Raw genomic sequence first — 23392 nt, forward strand, 5'->3', positions numbered from 1 at the left:
AGTGGAGGAGTGTTCCCCTTGCTCCACATCCTCTCCAACATAAGCTGTCTTCAGTGTTTTTGAACTTAGCCATTCTGACAGGTGTAAGGTGGTGTCTCAGAGTCATTTTGATTTGCATCTCCCTGACAACTAAGGATGTTGAGCAATTCCTTAAATGTCTTTTGGCCATTTGAAATTCTTCCTTTGAGAATTCTCTGTTTAGCTCTATAATATAACAGTCTGATTTTCATAGTGAGTTCCAGGACAGCCAGCCAGAGCTACATAAACAAAACAAAACAAAGGTAAATAAAACAAAACAAATTTTCGGGAGGTTATAAAGTTCACTATACTTTGCTTCATCTCTGAGATTAATATTTAAGTTGTGTCTAGGATTTGATTTATACCAGAAAAAAAACAAAACAAAATAAAAAACAAAAACAAAAAAACATAAGGCAAGATACCACCCTCATAGACTAGTCCTGGTGCATGAGGTATAGAAGTTTATATTGGGCATCATTGTCTCACCTTTAAAGGCATGAAGTAGAAGTCAAGTCTCCTAGCATGGCAGCTGAAGAGTTAACATGCTCTTCTGATTCTAAGTTCTATCCAAACCCTTTGCTCTGATCTGTTCTCTCTCTGCCTGCCTCCTCCCCATTTCCCTCCCCTCCTTCCCTTTCTGGTCTCACTGTGGAGCCAGGGCTGGTCTTGACAACAGGATCTTCCTGCCTCACCCTTCTGAGTGCAGGGATTAGACAGGAGTCATTGTGCCCAGCACTGTCATGACATTTAACTAAGTCTCCAGCTTTCTGGTCCAAATGCTCCAACACTTCCTTCTCTTAGCCCAGGGTCCTTATTAACAGCTTCTAGGTTGTCCATGTTACTACTGACTTTTCTTTCTCATGCTTACCTTAAAAAAAACATGTTTAATCATGTGTCTGTGTGGGGTATGAACACAGGAGTACAGGCACCTGTGGAGACTTTAGGTCCCCTGGAGCTGGATTTGTAACCTAGCTGTGTGAGCTATGTGCTGAAACCTGAACTAGGGACCTCTGCAGCGCACTTAACCACGGAGCCATCTCTTCAGCCTCTTCATGCTTACCTTTAGAAGACTAGACACTCTAATTTTTTTTAAGAGCCAATCTAGAGCCCTTCCCCCCCCCCCCCCCCCCACTGGCCTCCAACACAGCAAGGGCAGTTATGTCTCAGGTCAGGGGCTTTGCATGTGTGTACAAGATATCTAATGGCTGTTAGCTCCTCCCACTCAGTTTCTGCTCAGAGGACATTTTCTGACTTCCCAGAAAGTTCTTAAAAGTTCCCTCACCTCTGTCCTCTCCCTCCATGCATGTATGCATCCCCCACAACTCTGTTACTGTGTGAGAGCATGCTATTGTGTGTCTGTGCATCTAATCCATGTATCTGTCTATCTGTCCCCACCCTCTGCCTGCTGATGGTTTGTGGAGTGTAGATTCTCTATGCAGAGAAAAGTTTTATGAAGACAGGCATTCTTGTCTCCACATTTCACAGGATTTGTGTAGCGAACGGGGGTGCTTGACAAGTAGCCCTGCGTTTCCATCGCCCTTGGTGTCCTGCACCTCGACTTTAAGGGTCTTTCTGAGTTACAGCAAACAGGTTTTGTTCCTTTTTATTCTTTTTTTTTAAAGATTTATTTATCTTTATTTTGTGCGTATGGGTGTTTTGCCTGTATGTATGTTTGTGTACCACATGTATGCAGTGTCCACAGAGGTCCGAAAAAGTTACAGGATCCCCTGGAACTAGAGTCACAGACAGTTAGCTGCCACGTGAGTGCTGGGAGCCATGCCCTGAACATTCATTCTTAGATGCTGCCTGTTTGTATTCTTTCCTCATTTCTTTGGTTTCAATCTTTTTCTTTTCTCATTCTTCATGAGGTTATTTTTTTTTCCATATGAAGAGCAAGCTAATAGCTAAAACAAATCCCTGGAATTCTTTCTTGCAAAACAACATAAATGCTCCCTGGCTCAGAATCAGATGTAATGGGATACAGAACAACTAATTTAAATTAAATACCAAAACACAAAACCAAACAAAACCAAAAATAACTTGATTTGGGGGGAAGAGATGGCTCATCAGTTAAGAGCACCTACTGCTTTTGCAGAGGATCCGGATTTGGTTCCCAGCATCATATAGGGTGGCTCACAACTGCCTGTAGCTCTGGTAACTCCAGTTTCAGGGGTTCTGAAGACCTCTCCTGGCCTTTTGGGTGCCCGCACAAGGGTGGTGCATGTGAACTCATTTAGGCACACACACACACGGGTGACAGAGCACAGCCTGTGGTAGTCAGCTCTTACCTCCCACCATGTGGGTTCCAGAAATCGAACTCAGGTCATCTGGCTCGACAGCAAATGCTCGTAGCATTACCCGCTGAGCCATCCCATGGGCCCCGCATCTATAACCTTTTAAGCCTAGTCATGGAGATTATTCAGGACATATACACGAGTGAGGTGGAAAATCTTAGCCAGCATCATTATGTTCATTATGAACTCAATGCAGAGTGGGCAGGGGGAGGGGGGAGGGTGTGAGGCAGGGAGAGAGGTGAAAACTCTAACACCTAGAACAAATTCTTTAAAGTTTATATCCCTAATTAAGCCACCACTGGAAGGTCTAATTCAAATGTTAGCAGAGTGTCCATCTTTCACACTCTCTCTCATTTCTCTAAACTAAACACAGTTTGGATTACCCTAAAAGGACTTAAGGAGATTTGTTTAAGATCTGTTGGTGTGAGTCTGATAAAGCAGATGATGAAGTTGTTTGCTACATTATTTCTGCAAAGCACACTTATATATCTGATTATTGGACAAATGTCATCCCTCAGTGTCTTCAGAGGACACTATTTGATCAGCCTACAAAGTGAAGAAAATAAATATTTGTATTTTACATTCCTTAAGGAGGCTGCCAGAACTCTGACACTGGACTCCCACATACGAAGTTGCTCCCTCTGGGATCTTCCATTTCTGACCCTGTTTTTTTATTCATTACCAATGTTTCCAAACACACACAAATCCTATAGCCGCTTATTTATTTTTCACATTGTTTTTTGAGGCAGGGCTTTGTGTAGCCCAGGCTGGCCTCAAACTCACTTGATAGTTGAGCATGACCTTGAACTACTGATCTGCTTCCACGGTACAAGCTCTTATATTATAAACGTCAATCATCACATGTAGCAGACCCCTCTTGAAAAGCTATTGATCGGCTTGGATATAGAACTTGGCCAAGGGCACAGCTTCCAGCTTATTCCTCTGATCCACTACATCAGGATTACTTTATGCAGCCATGCTTCTGGTAATTTCGTCCAGCAGTAGAAAAAAAAATAAGCATTTTGTTTTGCTAACAAAAATAAAAATTTTCCAGTGACTTAATTCACAGGCTACCTAACAAGTGTGCCTTCAAGAAGGGAAGGCTGAGTGGAGGAGAGCTCCCATCTCCAGCTGAGCATCCCCAGGTTGTGGCTTCAGGTCCTCATGCAGGGAGCAGGCTGCATACAGAGCTTCAGATGGCGGGAAACAGGCTTTAGACAACCTGCAGGCAGCTTTGCCTGAATCCGTGGATTAAATGTTTATACATTTAGCATGTGTGTGTCTCCAGATTTGCTGGTTTAGACGTAACTCAGCTTCCAAGATGACTTAGCAGCTGGTTCTATTTGGAGCGTAAATATATTTTCTTGGACAAATTTCCAGCGTGTCTGAGTTTTTCAGTTAGAGCTTATCATGTGCTTCAGATTTAAGGGGTGCCTTAGATTTGGGGGAGAGGGCTTAGTGGGAAGTGCTTGCCACTCAAGCATGAGCACATGAGTTGGGCTCCTCATTAAGAATCAGACAAGTATCTCACTCCGGGGCTGGGGCTGGGGCAGGGGGAGTAGAGACAGGAAGATGGGGATTAACTGCCCAGTCAGCCATTCTAGACCACTTGGCAAGCTCTAGGTTCAGTGAGAGGTGGATCAGGATTCAGGAGGCACTCGGGTGCTGATCTCTGGCCTCCCTACAGGTGCGCACAGGTGAGCAAACACAGAGGGATGCTTCGAGTCATGACTGGGTAAAGCCTGTAGGCTCTTACAAAGAGGAAAAACTGTGAACATAACCTTGGTTTTAATAAGCAGCTGTATCAACCTGAACTGCTGCTACTTTTTAAGGCCGTCGCTGGTGATTTAGTGTGTCAACACACCTCTGCTAATCTGCTCAGACAGAGATGTAATTATACTGGGCAATGAAGGCTGTCTTGCTTAATAATGAACACCCATGTTTAAGAAACAATGTTTTAGGCTGTGAAAAGTATCCCACCATAGGGAATGGGCTCCAAAGAGCCAGTTCATGTATCTGGGATAAATCCTGGTCCCACTACCAGGGGCCCCACAAACAGATCAAGCCACACTGCTGTACCCACATTCAGAGGGCTTAGTTTGGTCCCCTGCAGGTTCCCCAGCTGTCAGTCCAGAACCTGTGAGATCCCATTAGCTCAGATCAGCTGTCTCTGTGGGTGTTTCCTATCATGATCCTGACCCCCTTGTCTATATAATCCATCATCCCTCACTGCAATTGGACTCCAGGAGCTTGGCCCAGTGCTTGGCTGTGGATCTCTGCATCTGCTTCCATCAGTTACTGAATGAAGATTCTCTGATGACAATTAGGGTATTCATCAATCTGATTACAGGGGAAGGCTAGGGCTTGGTCTTGCCCCAATTTGGTATGTCAGCCTGTGTTGACTCCCCAAGGGAGGCCTTACTCCCTATGAGGAGTATATGGGGGGTGGGGTAGGTAGGGGATAGGGGAAAGTGGGAGAAGTGGGGGAGGGGGAACTGTGGTTGGTATGTAAAGTAAAAAAATTAAAAAAGGAAACAATGTTTACAAAATTAATTTTTTAAGCTGTACAAAGCAAAGGACTTCATCATGCTATCTTCATGCATATTATACTATGTTCTCATTCATCCCCAGCCTCACTGCCTGTCCTGTACCCTCCCCTCTTCTTCCAGTTTCTCCAGACTTCTCTCGCTTCTTTCTTTGTGTATGTGTGTGTGTGTGGGTGCGTGGGTGCCGTAGTACACCTGTGTAGGTCAGTGAGCAAACCTCAGGCATCAGTTCTCCTTTCCCTTTGTGGGTCCTGGGGAACGAACTCGGGTGCTCAGACTTGGTGGCAAGCGCCTTTACTGGCTGAACCATCTCCCTTGCCCAACTTCAGCTTTCTTTTTTTTTTTTTTAAATTTTATTTATTTATTATGCATACAGTGTTCTGCCTGCATCCCTGCAGCCTGGAAGAGGGCACCAGATTTCATCACAGATGGTTGTAAACTATCATGTGGCTGCTGGGAATTGAACTCAGGACCTCTGGAAGAACAGTCACTGCTCTTAACCTCTGAGCCATCTCTCCAGCCCCTTTTTTTATTCTTTTTTTTTTTTTTTGGTTGTTGTTGCTGTTTCACCTTAAATATTTTACTAGTAGGATAAAGCTATTTGTAGAATCTTGGCACATGGAGTCTGGGAGAAGTTTCCAGTAGATTCATTTATTTCCCCTTTCTCCGAGGTAACCTGGAGTATAAATCCTGTATTACTTTTTCAGGCAGGGTGTGGTACATGTCAGGTGGAGTCTGGCTTCTTGAACTTCTGACCCTTCTGCTTCCTCCTTCCAGATGCTGAGGTTATGGGAGTGCACCGCTACACCTGGCCAGGTCCTGCCTTAATTTTTTTCTAGATTTATTTATTTAACTTTTTTGGTATGTGTGTGTGTGTGCATGTGTGCGTGTGTGTAAAGCTTGTGGGAGTCAGTCCCTTCCTTTCATGATTGTGGGTTCCCAGGAGTCAGACTCAAGTGGACCGGGTTGGCGGCAAGCTCCTTTCCTGCTGAGCCATCTTGTCAGCCCTCTGCTATTTCATTTTATACATTGTCCTGTGGAGCAAAAGAGATTTCCAGGCCCTCTTACAGCTCTGCTGACGTAGCCTTATGTGAATGCTTGGTCAATAAAAGGATACAGAAGTACCTTGGAAAGGGTGCAGGCATATTTGGAGGCATCCCCTTTCCCACTTCCCTCTCTGTCCCTCTCTCCTAATGCGGCCATCTTGTAATTGCCTGGGGGAATATGCAGTCTCCCCAAAGACTTTCCCCAAAGGCCCGTGTATTGCAGATTTCCTTCCCAGAGGGTGGTGCTGTCCTGAGAGGTCCTGGGGACTTGAAGAGGTGAGGTCACTGGGGTGTGTGCGGGAGGGTCCCTGGAGGGTGTCTGGTCTCTGCCTCCCCTACATGGTGTCCTCCCTCACTGCGCACCCGGAATCAACAGAGGCAAGGGAGGCTATGGATTGAAATCTGTGAAGCCATAAAGCAAAACAAATCCCTGTAAAGTCGTTTCTGTCAGGTGCTCTGTGACAATGACAGAAAACCTGACCAGTGCTGAATCTGACTGCCGGAGCTGTAGAACTCCTGTGCTCCCTTAGACTTGGAGTCTTAAGCTTAGGTGTTGGAACAGTAGACCAGGAATCTGACTTCCTCCCTCCCTCCCCCGAACTCCTCTCTCTTGGGACAGAATTTCACAATGTAGCCCCATCTAGCCTGGAACTTGCTTCATAGACCAAGCTGGCCTCAAAGTCACAGAGATCTGATTGCCTCCGCCTCCCGAGTGAGATTAAAGGTATGTGCCGTCACTGCCCGGCTGGAATCTGATTTCTAGTGATGTAGAGTTGACTAGTTGCCCTGTGTTATCCATAGCTGCATTTCTGGTATGTAACTTTTCATTAATATTTTTAGGTAGCGTACAAAACAATGGGCTTCATTATGACATTTCACACATATGAGGAATTGTACTTTGCTCATATTTTCCCCCAGAAAAAGAAACTTCTACACCTTAGAAAGATTTTTGTTTTGTTTTTTTAGTGCACCTATACCTATTCTTAATTCTAATTCTTAAAAAGAAAGATTTAATTTTAGATTTTTATTTCTATGTGTGTGTGTTCATGTGCACATAGGAGTGTGGGTTTCCCTTGAGGCCAGAGGAGAGTGTTGGGCCTCCTGGAGCTGGAATTATGGGTGGTTTTGTGTTACCCAGTGTGGGTGCTGGGAACTGAACCCAGGTCTTCTTCAAGAGCAGCAAGTGCTCTTAATTGCTGAGCCATCTCTCCAGGATTCTGAATTCTAATTCTAATAATTCTAATTATTATTATTATTTACATTTATTTATTTTACATCTCAACCACAGTTTCCCCTCCCTCCTCTCCTCTTAGTTTCTCCCCCACCTCCTCTCTGCCCCCTCTCCATCCATTCCTCCATTTCTATTCAGAAAAGGGCAGGCCTCCCATGGAGACCAACAAAACATGGCATATCAAGTCGCAATAAGACTAGGTACCTCCTCTCACATTTAGGCTGGACAAGGCAACCCAGTATGAGGAGTAGGGTCCCAAAAGCCAGGAACAGAGTCAGAGACAGCCCCTGCTCCCACTGTTAGGAGTCCCACAAAAAGACCAAGCTACACAACTGTCACATATATGCAGAGGGCCTAGGTCAGTCCTGTGCAGGCTCCCTGGTTGTCGGTTCAGCCTCTATGAGCCTCTGTGAGCCCAGGTTATTTGAGTCTGTGGGTTTTCTTGTGATGTCCTTGATTCTAATTCTTAATCTGAATTCTAGCTCAGTTATGTGAGTCGAATGAACTGGGATTTGGTCTGAGACAGGAGCATCTCTTCCCCCTCCTGCTCCGGTGGTGACTTCTCATGCTTACACCTGAGCTCTGGTGTCATTGCTATTTTCTCCTGGGTTGGGGCTCACAAACTGTGGCTACATGTCAGTCACCACAGCATGCAAAGATTTTGGTTTGCTGGCTGCCACATTTACTCATTTTGAGATAGGAGCTTATCTGGGAACACACTATGTAGGCAAGGAGTGCAAGGATCATAGGTGTACACCACTACTCCTCTGGAACGATGGACTTTGAGGACGGTGATTTTATACATAAGTAGGCTGTGCATACATATGTTTATGTTTGCTTGCTAGTCATTGAACTCCAGCTTTATAATTTACCAGTTTCGTGAGCTTTGGTAATAATTCCTCTGAGCCCCAGTTTCCTCTCCCGTAAAATGTAGTCAATATCCAATCAATATATCAAGCTGGGTATGGTGGCATTTTGCTGTGGCCCCAGCACTCTGAAGTCTGAGGTATGAGAATCTCTTGAGCCCAGAAGTTTTAGACCAGTCTGGACTAACACAGTAAGATCAGGTCTCTTTGCAGCCCCCTCCCCAGTCTGATTAGTATATTTAATCATATTATTAAATTGCATTAACAACTCCCATAAAGTTCATCGCCTTTCCCTCAGCAGGCTCATTTTCATAGTCTTTTCTAAAAAGTGGTAATCCGATGATGTATTAAACAAATAAATAGTGAATCAAAATACAACTTTAAAAACTTCTATCTCCTAACGAAGTTTTGATATGTCCATGAACACAAAGACCAGTCCATCAGTACTGTTAGGCAATTTCTGATGCTTTGCTGGTTAAGTAAGAGAATCATGATCACAGAGTCCCACAGTTGAGAACTTAAACACACAGACAAATAATAGCAGAATCCAGCCACCTCTAGTCAGGCCTGAAGATACCCTCTAAACCATCGGTCCACAACCTGTGGGTCACGACCCCTTTGGGGTAGAATGACCCTTGCATGGGGGATGCTTAAGACCATCCAGCATATCAGATATTTACATTAAGATTTATAGCAGTCCAAAGATTACTGTTATGAAGTTGCAATGAAAATAATTTTGGGGTTGGGGGTCACCACAACATGAGGAACTGTAGTAAGATTGAGAACCACTGCAATCCACATGGTATCCATCTGGGAGGTGCCAGGCAGAATATCCTCAAGAGGGCGCCATGGCAACACCTATCACCTGGGTGATCCACGCAAGGCATTTGAAATGTCAGCTGGTTTCTGTGAGATGCACCTAGGCTCTGAGCACCAGGCTCTTCAGGAAAATGTCTCAAAATTACAGCTTCTTTTCCCTGTGGGACACTTATGGAAAATAAGCAAATCTCTGAAGAGGCAGTTCAACACAGAAACATTTTTCTTTGCAGTATTTTCTTATCAAATGCCCATATTCAACTGTCTGTAATATTAACACATAGGAAGGAAGCTGATGAGCACTTCCCTGGATGAGAATGGGTCAACTCAACAGGCTGTTAGCATCTCCAGAAAACAACAAAAATCATTTGTAAATCCCCCCTCCATTTTGACTTATCACATTATCTACAGTGCTTTACATATTAATTTCCTGCAATCTAAGAAATAGGTTACTCAGTTATTATTTAACTCTGGGTTACAGGAAGGTTAACTAACTTACCTAGCATGTTTCTGTCTTTGTCTGTCTGTCTGCCTGCCTGCCTGTCTCTCTCTTTCTGGGAATTGAATCTAGGGCCTTTCAACTATTAGGCAAGTGTACTACCACTGAGTTGTATCCACCCTCCCCTTTTACTTAATATTTGAAAGAAGGTCTCATTAGGTTTCCTAGATCGACCTCACATTCATTTTAGATAATCCAGGTAGAAGTTGAAACTATGATCCCCATGACTCAGCCTCCCAAGTAGTTGGGATTATTTTTTTATAGGTAAACTGTCAAGACATTCTGTCTGTCTGTCTGTCTTCTATCTATCTATCTATCTATCTGTCTATCTATCTATCTATCTATCTATCTATCTATCTATCTATCTATCTATGTATCTACCATCTATTTATTTCTTTTGTATGTACAGGCATGTATGCATTGCAGTGTGTATGTGGCAGTCCAAGGATCATTTGGGAGAGTTAGTTCTTTCCTACTTTGTGGGTCTCTGGGGATGGAATTTAGTTATTCAGGCTTGCAGCAAGTGCTGTAACCCACTGAACCACCTCACCAGCCCAGGAGACAGTTTAATCTTACTCATCATGGATATTACCTCAGATGCATAAAAGCCATATAATTTTATTATAAATTACTTTCTACCAATTTAGCATAGTATGAAGAGTAGTTCTCTATGGCCTCAAAGAAAATGATGATTAAAGATCAGAGCTTGAACCCGGAACACTGTCCGCTGACAAGACGGAGCCATCTGTGCTGAGCTTCTGGGCAGTGACTCTCACAGCCGAGCACCACAGGGGCGATCCAGAGTCTGTTCTGAAACCATGCCAGAGTGGGTCCCGGTGCCAACGGCTCCTAGGAACTTGACATATACAGAGGGTGTGAGGCGGTGGAGGGTCCTTGGGCTCAGTCTTTCAGGGGCTTTCATTTTCTGACTGTAACAGAGGAAGCAGTGTGAGAGACATCTCGCTTTCCCCTAGTTCTTCTCCAAGAAGAGCAGCCACACAGCGGCGAAGATCATGGAAACATTGGTGGAGGGTAGAGCTTAGAATGTGGGCCTTGTGGGACCAGCAGGGAATACTCCACGTAAGGGACCATTCCCAGAACACTCTCCCCTTGCTCTTGACCTGTTTGAGAGAAGGTGAGTGTCATCCTACCAGATCTCCCATTGTCATGAGAACCTGAAAATCTCTTCTCTTTTAAAATGTGGTATCTTTTCATTTGAAAGGGTTTTTCAGCTAAGCCAAAAATTTAAAAAATTCCCCGTGTTGTCTAAAATAATCCCAAGGGCTGTTAATCCATAACCACTGACCTGTGCCTTAACTCCTAGGAACGACTTCTCTTTAGCCCTTTACCTGGGCATTCAGTTTTCTGCTAGACACCTGTGTCGATAGCTCGGTTCTTATAACTGCTGATGCACAGAAAACTGGACGAACAACCTTTGATGTGGCACCCACTCCACTGCGTAGTCAACAACTCCGCCGTCCGTTCTGTTGCTCTGACAACTCTCAGCCTTGTCGTCTGCACCAAGTTTGAAACCACCCTTGACCAGCTTTCCCTGGAAAACTTATGTGAAATGAGCCCTCACCCGCCAGCCTGACTATTGCAGGCCGAGGTGTTGCTGTGGGTCTCGTAGATACGAGCCACGGCTTTACATTCTCATTTACAGCACTGCAATTTTTCAAATGTGTTTCCTTATTCTGCCACCAGATGGGCTTTTAAAACAAGTCTAATCATACAGCTTTCTGGTTTCAAGCCTTGTAATGACTTCTGATTAATAGTAGGATGGAGTCCCCAGCTTAAACAGATTGTAAGGACCTCCAGAATTTTGCTCCATTTAATAATTTACTCGGAACAACTTAGTGGGACTTGACACACTCACTCTCATGTCTAATGTATGACAGTGAACGAAACAGGCCGACGTCTCTGCCACCATTGCTTTTTGAATATGATTCGAAACATGGCTTGTTGTGCATATACAGCTGTCAGCTGATTTTATTTTTGATTCGGGGCCTCATGTAGCCCAAGCTGGCCTTGAACTCACTGTATCGTCGAGGATAGTCTTGGACTCCCGATCTTCCCACCTCTACAGCCTAAGTGCTGTGGTTACAGGCAGCAGCCATCACGCCCAGCTTAAACTGCTATTTCAGAGTGTTTGTTTCCTACTTGCATGTAAGACTTATGATATTTCAGGCAGTGTCTGGGTGCTGAGGAAGCAAAGGCTTATGAGACACCCCCCTCCCATCCCCACACATACTTTGTGTTCCCAGTGTCAGCATCTACAACTAGGGAAGAGGAAAATATCCCTGTGACCAGCCTTCTCATCTCCGCCAGTGGTCCACCTTGTTGGTATATTCTATCTCTTTACTACTACTGGAAAATGCATGCATTTTGGGGGGTTTATTTAGGCTTTGTAACTGTAGTTTTTGGAGGCCAGTGAGATAGCTTCTCAGGTAGGGATGCTTGCTACCAAGCCTGATGGTCTGAGTTTGACACCTAGGATTCACGTGGTGGAAGAAGAGGAAGAACTCCTGCAAGTTGTCCTTTGATTGCTACACATGTGCTGTGGTCCTGCACACACACACACACACACACACACACACACACACCAACTAGACATACCTAATACAAATAAAAAGAAAACTTCTTTGTGTGTGTGTGTGTGTGTGTGTGTGTGTGTGTGTGTGTGTGTGTGTGTGTGTGTAGATTTGAGACAGGGTTTCTTTGTGTAGCCCTGGGTGTCCTGGAACTCACTCTGTAGACCCGGCTGGCCTTGAACTCAGAGATCCACCTGCCTCTGTCTCCCAAGTGCTGGGATTAAAGATGTGCAGCACTACCACCTGGCTAAAATTTATTTTCATATTTACTTATGTGTATGTGTGTGTTTGCCTGTGTGAGTGTCTGCCACATGTGTGTGGATCTCGGATGGGAGAGGGCATCAGATCTCCCAGAGCTAGAGTTACAGGTAGTTGTGAGCTGCCTAATATTGGTGCCACATACCGAACTTGGGCCCTCTGAAAGAGCAGCAAGTGCTCTTAACCATGGAGCTAACTCTTCAGCTTCCAATCCCCCAATGAAATAAACCTCAATAAAAGAGATTTGAAATTTCAGAAGGCAGAAAAGAAGATAATGAGAATGAATTAGGATATTCAGACTCAAACTCAAAAGATCTGAAGGTACCTTCCAAAAGCATGCCCCTCTGTGGTCAGGGGATAGCCTTGATGGGGGTGGGGTACAAGGGGTCTTGAGGGGTGAGAAGGAGAGAGGCAATGGTGGAATCTGGTCCAAAGTGGGGCTGACTATGCTACCTCAAGTGGAAGAGATCAGAACAAGGAGTAGGAGCAGGAGGCATGAGGTAGGGCATCCTGGGTAGAGAATTTCGAGCAAAGTATTGATTGCTCGTTTGTAAGACCAGGGCCTTCAACAATGCTGCCTGGCCTGCAGTTCTTAGACACGTAGTTTCTCTACTTGGAGCTGTAGCGTTTTTACCTGCTATGAATCTAGAAAGCATAAACAGAACTATCATTGAGCTGTGTTGAATTACAGGACAATTTCCCATATGCTGCCCATGGAGTGTCCTGTTGGTCTGACTGGTTGCGGGAGTGAGCGTCAAGGACAAGAGGTTAATTTGTTCTTAGAGGATTCTGGGAGCACAGGCATTGGCAGCTTTTAAAATCAAAATTTACAGCTTTAATAAAGCCGATAAAAGTCTCTCTAACTTTTATGTGGTGAAATGTGATTTGATATTCATTGCAGATAAAGTGATAGAGTTGAGCATTTCCCCAGGGCTCCTACAGGAAATGGCAACATTTGAAATGAACCCAGGAGATCATTGTGGATTAGGATCTGGGTGAGTTTGAGTGTCAAGAGTTCAAACAGGAAGGGAACAGATAGGAAGTAAAGTTTAAGTTAAATGCTGTTAGGTGTGTTTTTGGGGGCACAGCTACGTACCTGAAAAGCATGAACAGCCTGAGGGCTTAGAGGACTTTAGCTAACTCACTTACCAACTCATCAGCTCTGCTGAGTCCCATAATGTCTCAAAGAAAGCTACATGTTGGTTTAGCTAAAACAGAGCATAAGAATAATGTGTGAATTTATCTTCTTTCTCTTCCCCAGATTCAGGGAGAAGGGGATTTCCACATAATGACAGATCACAAGCATCTAGCTGGCCCCAAATGGAGCATCAAGTTGTTATCCATCATTGTGACATTTTAGCTTTAGCCAACATGGCTGCTCACAGGGGGGACATAGAACATGAGTGAAACTGGAAGGAGCCATATAGCAATAAGGGAAGGGTTGAGTATGGGTACTGGTGGTTTACTTCCCCCACCAGCCAGCTGACTGTGGGTCTTGCCTCAAGCACATTCAGAGTTCTTTTCCACAGTCTATTTTTCCTTTTAGAACAAATATCCCCAAATCATACATCTTTGTCACTTGGGAGCTATGTGGACACTGTCAAATCAGATGAACTCCAAGTTAGTGGCCGTTTCATCAAGATTGCTAGATCTTTCTTGGGCGATAAATCAGGGAAAGGAAACACAGAAGTTTAATTTGGATTTGGTTGGCTATAAAAAATAAATCATACCTAATTTTCCTTTTTTGGTGACTGTAATGTGTTGGATTTTTTTCTTGAAATGAAGGATTGGCCTGTCTTTGAGTCAAACTTGAGGCCAGGCCATGAGAGGAGACTGGAGTTTTATTATCTCCTATTTCTTTAGATGGTCAAAGTGGAACCATTACAGAAGTTTACTGTTTAGTAGAAAGTGAAGGGAAATTCTGAAAAATAGGGCCAGGGCCGAGGCTCACTCATGTTAGGCTTGCTGAAAGTAAAGTGCTTGTTAGGCAAGCATGTAGACCTGGGTCCAGGTCTACACCCAGGGTCCAGTTTTAAAAAGAGCTTCAGCTGGAGAGAAGGCTCAGAGGTTAAGAGCACTGGCTGCTCTTCCAGAGGACCCAGGTTCAGTTTCCAGCCGCCATACGGCAGCTCACAACCATCTCTCACTCCAGCCCCTGGCGATGCACTGCCCACTTCTGGCCTCCATGGGAACTGCATGCACATGATGAATAGATGTACATGTAGACAAAACACCAATGCGTTAAAAAAAGAAAAAAGCAAAAGCAAAAACTAGACATGGTGGCCCTTGCAATACTTTTAATCCCAGCTCTGAGAAGGTGGAGACAGGCGGCTTGGGCTTGCTGGCTAGTTCATTTAGTCAAGTTGGCAAGCTCTCAGTTCAGTGAGAGACCTTTCCTCAAAAAATTAAAATTAAGTGGAAAGTGAGGAAGGCACCAGACATGTACACACATGCACAAGCACATACATTCACGAGCACACACATTCACAAGCACACACATGCACAAGCACACACACTTCAACATGTACACAAATGTCTTGAAGAGGGGAGGCTGGGAGGAATGGCGAGAACGGCAGGTACCATGACAAGGATCATGACGAAGGAGATCCCAGATGCTGGAAGTGCCTCGACGACACCACAGCCTGGTCTGGTGGTCCTAGCCGGGCCTGGCACACCCCCCACCTTCCTGGAAGTACAAAGGCAATGCTGTGGCCCCACGCAAGGCTGGGCTCCGGGAGAAGTGAGTTAGTAGACGGTGGACTGATGGGGGAGAAGGAAGCGAGCAGAGGGAGTGGAGAAGTGGGTTCGTGTGCTGTGACGGGAGGCAGCACAGGTGCTATGAAGTGAGGTGGTGGCTGTTCTTGCTCCTGGGAAGGAGGTGAATTGCACTGGTCATCAATAGAGGCAGTTAACAAACGTGAGTACCAGTGGGCCTGTGCCTTCTTCCTTTGAGAAAACTGACCACTGTCGGAGTCGCTGTGACTCCCAGAGCCGCATCCTAGCCCAGGAGAAAGAGCAGTGCCTGCAGAATGGAGACCCACAGCTGACTGGACGTGGCCTGCTGTGCTTGCTTCTCATCACTGGCCTAGCTAATAACCCCCCTAGTTGGTTGTGGTGGCGGTTCAACCATGAGACTGAACAACTCTATGTTGAATTACACTTTTACCGTGCTGTGTCTAACCTTGACCAGGGATTCATTTCCTTTGGAAGGTTTGGGTTGGAGACACACTTGAAGATACCCAGAGGCTCCACCCACCGCCCCGCAGAGTGGGCAGGAATAAGATACCCAGAGACCCCGCCCAACATATGGCCCACCCACAGCACGAGCCGCTAGGATTGTGCGAGTATGGGGTGGAGAGGTGGGAGAGAGTGAAGCAGAGCAGCTTGAACACTATGAAGAGAGGTGCATCTGGAGACTGAAGGATGGAGATGAACAGTCTGATGTGAGTAGCCTGCAAAGCCACCTGAGGCCAAGGTGAAGTCCCAGCCTGCACTGCTGCTGAGGGCTGTGTCTAGGTCTGTGGCCATGCAGCGTCAGGGTTCTATGTAGATGCCCATGGCCCATGTTACCACCACAGGCCATGTGGACATCCCTGGTCTGGACTGCTGCCTGGGACCACTGTGATATCCAAGGGTTGCACAGTGTTGGCCCTGCACCTCACTGGATGCAGCACTCAGGAGAGTGGGCTCTGCATCTCACTTGGGCAGCACAATTGGGCTGGCCCTGATGGCAGAGGTGTGGGTGAGTTGGCCCTGAGGGCATGAAAGCTGGAGAGCTGGCTTTGGTGGCAGGGGTGTGGGTGAGCTGGCCCTGAGGGCATGAAAGCTGGAGAGCTGGCTTTGGTGGCAGGGGTGTGGGTGAGCTGGCCCTGAGGGCATGAAAGCTGGAGAGCTGGCTTTGGTGGCAGGGGTGTGGGTGAGCTGGCCCTGAGGGCATGAAAGCTGGTGAGCTGGCCCTGCTCCTCATCTGCCATGCAGTGGTGTGAGTAGAAGAGCTGGCTCTACCATTTGCTGCCTGAGGCACTGGATGAGCTAGACAGGGCAGTGTTGGAGAGCTCACCCGGTGGTGAGGATGTGGGAGAGCTGGCAGACTGACCAACCCAGCTACCACCCAGGTCTAGATCCAGGGCTTTGTGTTGGCCCACCCCCAACATCCCTCTCATCTATGAACTGCCAGAGCATGTGAAGGGACTGGATCTGCAGATCCAAAGCTGCTGTGGGATGTTCTGTATGTTAAATGTGTTGCTCTGATTGATTAATAAAGAAAACACTGATTGGCCAGTAGCCAGGCAGGAAGTATAGGTGGGACAAGGAGAGAGGAGTTTTCTGGGAAGTGGAAGGCTGAGACAGAGAGACACTGCCAGCCGCCACCATGACAAGCGAGATGTAAGGTACCGGTAAGCCACAAGTCACGTAGCAACTTATAAATTAATAGAAATGGGTTAATTTAAAATATAAGAACAGCTAGCAAGAAGCCTGAGCCATTAGGCCAGACAGTTTAAACAATATAAGCATCTGTGTGTTTATTTTATAAGTGGGTTGTCAGACTGCCGGGGCTTGGTGGGACTTGGAGAGAAAACTCCAGCTACACAAAGCTGCAGGATCTCCATGACACAAGGCAACCACCAGGTATCCAAGAGGAGCCCCAGTGAAGGTCTAATATTGATAGTGCAGCAGAAGCCAGAGGCCTTGAACTAGATCAATGATTCACTGCAATGAACATTTGAAGTAAAGATAAATGGGCTAAAGGGTATGCTGTGTTACTCACTGTGACACACTATAGCTTCCACAATGAGATTTTTTAAATTTTATATTATTTGAGGGGTGTAACTAGAGTTTTCCTGCCTGGCCCACAGTCAGGACAAATCTCTCTCACCTGCCAGTCCCACAGTCGCTCAGACCCGACCAAGTAAACACAGAGACTTACATTGGTTACAAACTGTATGGCCGTGGCAGGCTTCTTGCTAACTGTTCTTACAGCTTAAATTAATCCATTTCCATTAATCTATACCTTGCCACATGGCTCATGGCTTACCGGCATCTTCACATGCTGTTTGTCATCATGGCGGCTGGCAGTGTCTCTCTGACTCAGCCTTCCACTTCCCAGCTTTATTCTCCTCCTTGTCCCGCCTACACTTCCTGCCTGGCCAATGGCCAATCAGTGTTTTATTTATTGACCAATCAGCAATACATCTGCCATACAGAACATCCCACAGCAGAGGGGGGTGTTGCAAGGGCAGAAGGTAGAAAGGAAGGGATGGGGAGATGAGTGGGATTCAGGTGTAGGGTGTGAAATCCACAAAGAATCAATAAAATGTTAAAAAAGAAATTACTGAAAAAGGATGCGTTGTGCTGATCGATCAGTTGTGCTGTCTGATAGTTCTAGGAATAGTTATAAAATATGATTTATTATTAACATTTCTATTACATTATTTATTTATTGTGTTTATGTGTGTTGGTGCATGCATTATGGTGTACATACAGAGATCACAGGACGACTTGTGGGAATTGCTTCCCTCCTTCCACCTTGTGGGTCTCAGGGATTGAATCAGGTCCTTAGACTGGACAATAAGTACTTTTACCTGCTGAGCACCTTCCCAGGCCTGATTTGTTATTTTGTTGAACTAATAAAACTAAGGAAAGATAGTGAAATAATGTGCCATAGATAAGGCCAATTACTGTGGGGACTGTCACTTTTTACTTTTAGACATAAAAAAAAATACCTAAAAAGACTCATGCTGTTTGAAGAGCAACTTAATTTGAACCAGTCTGAGTTAATTGAGAAGGATGCCAGGGTGAGCAGGGAGTCTTCACTGGATCTTGAGGAGTCAATTGGAGGGGGACCAGAATGTAACAGATAGGCCACATGCCTCCACTGTGAATCTCTTTTACTTTTCTTACTGTATCTCATTTATCTTTATTTCCTAGTTCAAAGGATAGATTTAAATATGCTAATATAGCCCAAGAATAACAATCAGAGATACCCATTATAGATGCAGGAAGTCAAGGGAGAATTCTGGAAGTCAGTGAATATATCTATATAAAACACCTGGCATCTTAGCTAGAGTTTTCATTGCTGTTGAAGAGACACTATGACCACGGTAACTCTTATAAAGGAAACATTGAATTGGGATGTCTCGCTTACAGTTTCAGAGGTTCAGTCTATTATCATCATGATGGGGAGTGTGATGGCATGCAGGCTGACATGGTGCTGGAGAAGTAGCTGAGAGTCCTACATCTTGCAGGAAATAGGAAGTCGACTAACTCACTGAGCACAGGAAACCTCCAAGCACACCCCTACAGTGACACACTTCTTCCAACAAGGCCATACCCACTCCAACCAAGTCACACCTCCTAATAGTGCCACTCCCTCTGAGATTATGGGGGCCAGTTACATTCGAATGACCACACCTGGTGAATCAATGACTCTCCAGTGAAAGACCACACAGCCAAGAGTATTTAGGGAGCACAGATTGGTCTTGAAGGTTAAAAAAAAATTACACAAAATTTGGTGAATGGGGGGAGGTAGGGAGAATGTGGGAAGAACTGGTGGAGGATGGTGAATATGCTAAAAAAAAAAGGTCATGAAACTCTCAACCAACTTTTAGAAAAAAATGTAAAAAAAAAAGCCAAAAGAATAATCAGGATGAAATAGGTTTGTTTAGATTTATAATAGGAACTTCAGACAATAGCCACACAAGTTAGAGATGGCCCCAGGAAGTCAATGACTTGCTGGCATCTTGGCACCAAGGTGTATATTAACCTGTTTTTATTATTTAATGCCTTCTTCCATTGGAAAAGTCTGAGAGGGACAGGCATTTTTCCCTAGGAAAAATAGGGTTTTTCTAGTGGTGAGAAAGCCGAGTGACTGATTTTTTTTTTTGGAAGATTGTTTTCATAATTCTGAGATTGAAGGATCAGTAAAAGAGGCATGTAGAACTTGCTTAACAATGCAAAGAAATATAAGAAAGAAGCATTTATAGCAGACATTTCTCTCCTATCAAACTATTTTATTTATTTATTTTTTTGGGGGGGGAGTTGAGTTGTATTCTGAGAAGAAAAAAAAAGGCAGATGAGAATTTTGTTTCTGGAAATGATAACTAAAAAAAACAACCCTTTACTAGTTCAGAAATTCTGGGGGCTGGCATGGTGGCTCAGAGGGTAAAGCCGTTTGCTACCAAAACTTCTGTCCTGAGTTTGGTCTCTTAGGATCCATGTGGTGGAAGGAGAGAAATTTTCACCTCTGTATATACACCCTGGCATGCATGCCCACTCACACATATACACACACACACAAAAAATAAGTGATTTATTCCAGTTTTAATAAGGAAGGTGCTGATTCCAAGCACCTTTTATTTGGCCATATTGTTGTTCAATTCCAGCTGAGTGTTTCATGGCACACAAAAGATGTATGAGTGTTGTATGACACTCAGTAATCACACAGCACAGTGTTTGGAATTGTCAAGAGCACTCAGAATTGCTCTAAATATTTCAACCAGATTAATCTAATCTAATTAGTTTACATGTGCATTCAGTGACATGAATACTGTTGTTTCCCCATTTTTCTGGGGAATAAACTGAGAAACAGAGATATCTAACAACCACCCCTTTGCCATATGGAAAGTGAGTAGAATATGATTCTCACTATGCAATCACTTTGGCTTTCTCAACTCATCTAGCTTCTAAAAAGTAACACACATAAGTCTCCACATCCAGTAGTAAATTGTGACAGTCAGGGAATAGTTTTCCTTAGATGGAGAGGGGAAGATGCCATGGCTGATTTCCAGGTATTTGAACTTCCTCTCAAATGAGATGGGCTGAGCATGTTGATGCACACCTCTAATCTTAGTATTCAGGAGGCTGAAGGAGGAGGATTCCTGTGAGTTCCAGGCCAGCCTGGGCTATAAAGCAAGACGTGTCTCAGAAACCCTCTGTGTATACACAAAGAATGGAATGATCAAGGACTTTGGATGCTGAATGTAACTATAGATTGCGGTATCTACTAGAATACAAGGATTTTGATAAAGGAAAATTACCATGGTGATATTTAACTTGTGGTGATTATTTGGTGCCCCGGCCAGCGGGGTCCTCAACGGGGACCTAAAGGGACGGCCGGAGAATGAGAGGGACAAGAGACACAAAGAATGAGAGCAAGACAGGACGTCTGATCAAGCTCCAAAATTTTATTTTTTCTCTTAAGGCATATATAGGTAGGCAAAGGGGGTTGCAAGCAGGAAGGGACTTAACTATGGGGGTTGCAAGCAGGAAGGGACTTAATTGTGGGCTGTTCGGCTAGAAGGGGGTTATCTATCTACTCTTGCCTAACTGCCTAATTGCTTAGCTGCAGCTCATTCACTTGAGAAGAGGTTCTGGTATCTGTGGGAAGAGGTTCTGGTGCTATGGAGACTTAAGCAAGGCCTAGAGCTAAGAAAAGAGCAGAGAAACTCAAATATGGCAGCATGTGTGACAAGGGTCACTTAGGCTTATGGCTCCCGTCAATTTGGCTACTCCATGAAGGGTGGTTTAGAGATAGAAGGAGCAGGTAGAAGTTAGGGTGTTGGGACAAAGGAGGGAGACTGATTAGGGCTGGTCTTGTAATTGGCCTAGGGGTGAAATGATGTAGGCTTGTTGTTCTGATAAAAGTGGCCAACTTTGATGTCTTCATCGTCCTCAGTTCTTTTCCTTGTTTCAAACACACTTCCTTTTCTTCCGTTGCCTTCCCTGGGGGCTTTCCAGAACAGCAAGACAGTCATGCTCTCCCTTTGATATTAGAATGCTAATCAGGTTACGTTCCACTGTTTAGGACTTGAAAGGTTGCCAGCTGGGATGCCCTAAAGCATGCTCTTCTGTCTACACCCTCGTTTCCCTAGATCTTGTACAGTAGCTTCAGTGGCTTCTGTGATGTCTGACAGACTCCTGATATTTAAACGCAAGCAAATTCTTTGGAAAGCCTTGTCTAATGTTGATTAGTTTCCGGAAAAAGACAAACACAGCTCCCAAGGAATGACATCACAGGGGAGATACATCTTAAGCTCTTTTTATTTTCATCTTTTTTTTTTTTTTTAAATTTAGAAGATTACCCCCTGAGGAAAGTTTTGGTGCCCTTTTATCCTTTGCTATACATTCAGATTTGCATTGGTTGACTTCTTGTTAGTGATTCTAACTAGGATCAATTGTAATGTATAGCTTTTATCTTTTCATGTACCTCTGGCTACTTTAAAAGTCATCCTGAAAGCATGATACTAGGCGAAAGACACCAAACACAGAAGCACAAATATTGTATGACTTGATTACAAGGGGTTGAATTCACAATGACTGTGAGGAGGAATTGGAACCCATTATTTTGTAGGTCCAATGCTGTAGATAAAAGGCCCATTTCGCCTTGAAATTGCTATGTAGCTAAGAGTGACCTTGAGTCCCTGATCCTCCTTCCTCCACCTCACAAGTTCTGGGAATATAGCTATACACATACCATTGGCCCTGATGAAATATTTCTTTAATTAAAAGTTATTTACTATTAAATACTACTGAAGGTTGTGATCACTCAGACATCTTTTCTGCTAGATTTGGAAGAGATGGCTAGTCTGAATCTCAGGTTATAAAATATACTTTTACATTATTAAACTGGATTTTAAAATGAAGTGATGGATATAGATTAGTGGAATTAATGGAAATATTGGGTTTTCCTTCACTGGTATACTGCTTTTGATCATCAATGCCTACCTCAGTCATTATTTCATTATCAAAGAGCTGCTCGTGAATTGGCTCTTTGTTAAATTATATCCATCTACCTCAAATTGCTGGACTTCAAGTCTTATAAGCCGATGCCATAGAAACGTTGTACACCAGCGTCTCTTTGGTAATTTTCTTTTCTGGCCAAGTGGCCAGCGCAGACATGACAAAAGACAATGAAATTATTTTATACTCTAATAAGCCAGAGTCTATCAGCCCCATGTTGGTGGCGATAAATAATTGTTGCATTAATCACTAACTTAATATAAAGCTTTATGCCAGATTTATACCATACTCACGTGACAAAAATATCTATAGGCTTCTTTTCTATGTCAGAGTGATTAGATAATGTTGACTTTTGGGATTCTGAGGACATTTTCACAGGTTTGATGTTATGGAAGCTTTAAGAAAGGGTTGCTGGACGAGTGACTGATGGTGCTTCCTTCCTTGATGTCAATTACTTGGCCTTTGAAGGTGCTCCAGGCCTTGCTGTCCCTGCAGGCAAGGGGGAAGGGACTTGTGGTGATATTCAGTGTGCCACAGGCTGTATTGTTCCGGGCGACAGACCTATTTTTGGCAGCCCCACTGATGAAATGTCAAAAGGAAAATTGCTGAAAGAAATTAAGGTGCCCAGTTGGTTGAATTGTATCACAGACGTATCAGGATCGTTTAAGGCAGGTGAAAGGTACAGAGAGTCATGAGCACAGGTAAGGAAGCGTCCACCTCCTTCACTAACTCCCACAGCCAGCTTTCCCAAACTGAGCATGTGGCTCACTCAGGAAGTGAAAGGCCAGGGGTGCTTGTTCATGTGAACATTAGTGTAAGAGAAGGCCTGGTTTCCTCACCAAATGCAAACCACACGAGTTTCGCTTCACCAGAGTACCTCTTTTCAGTGGGATATTGAGTTACTACTTTTAACTGAACACTGCAGGGAAGGTGCTTTGTAAGCAGTAGAGTAATTCCCAACAGCAGAGGATAATGTTTTATGCATTATGACACACTCTCAACACTCCATTATACATGTGAACGCTCTTATTTTCATTATTTAAGGCAACTTATCGCAGTGGAATTTGTATCTTGTTGGCATTTTGGTTGTAATGCAGATTTCTATTGCTATTTAATGCGATGACGGGAGAGAAAGAGACACTGGATATCAATAGAAGTGTGTGTAAGGTAAAATATTATGTATGCATTTTTGTCCTTAAATATTACCCCAGGAAGCTGAAGTTATTTGCAAACTGTAATATGTAGTGATCTGGATGGAGCCTGTCAGTGTGATGTGGTTCATTTGTATTTTCTTACCTCATGCAGACCAGTAGTCATCAGCTGCCTTTTCCTGTCACAGCACACCTCTGACTTCCAACTGTACCACTGGTTGATGGTTGGAGTGATTTGTTTGGGGTTAATAGAGCTGATAATGGCTGATACTGGAGATGTGCTTCACTCATTTTGAAATATGGACTTTCTTTTCTCTCCTTCTTAGAGATTTACTAGT

Source organism: Peromyscus californicus, unplaced genomic scaffold (genome assembly GCF_007827085.1).
Source record: "Peromyscus californicus insignis strain IS unplaced genomic scaffold, ASM782708v3 Scaffold_23__1_contigs__length_62951481, whole genome shotgun sequence".
Taxonomy (NCBI): Eukaryota; Metazoa; Chordata; class Mammalia; order Rodentia; family Cricetidae; genus Peromyscus; species Peromyscus californicus.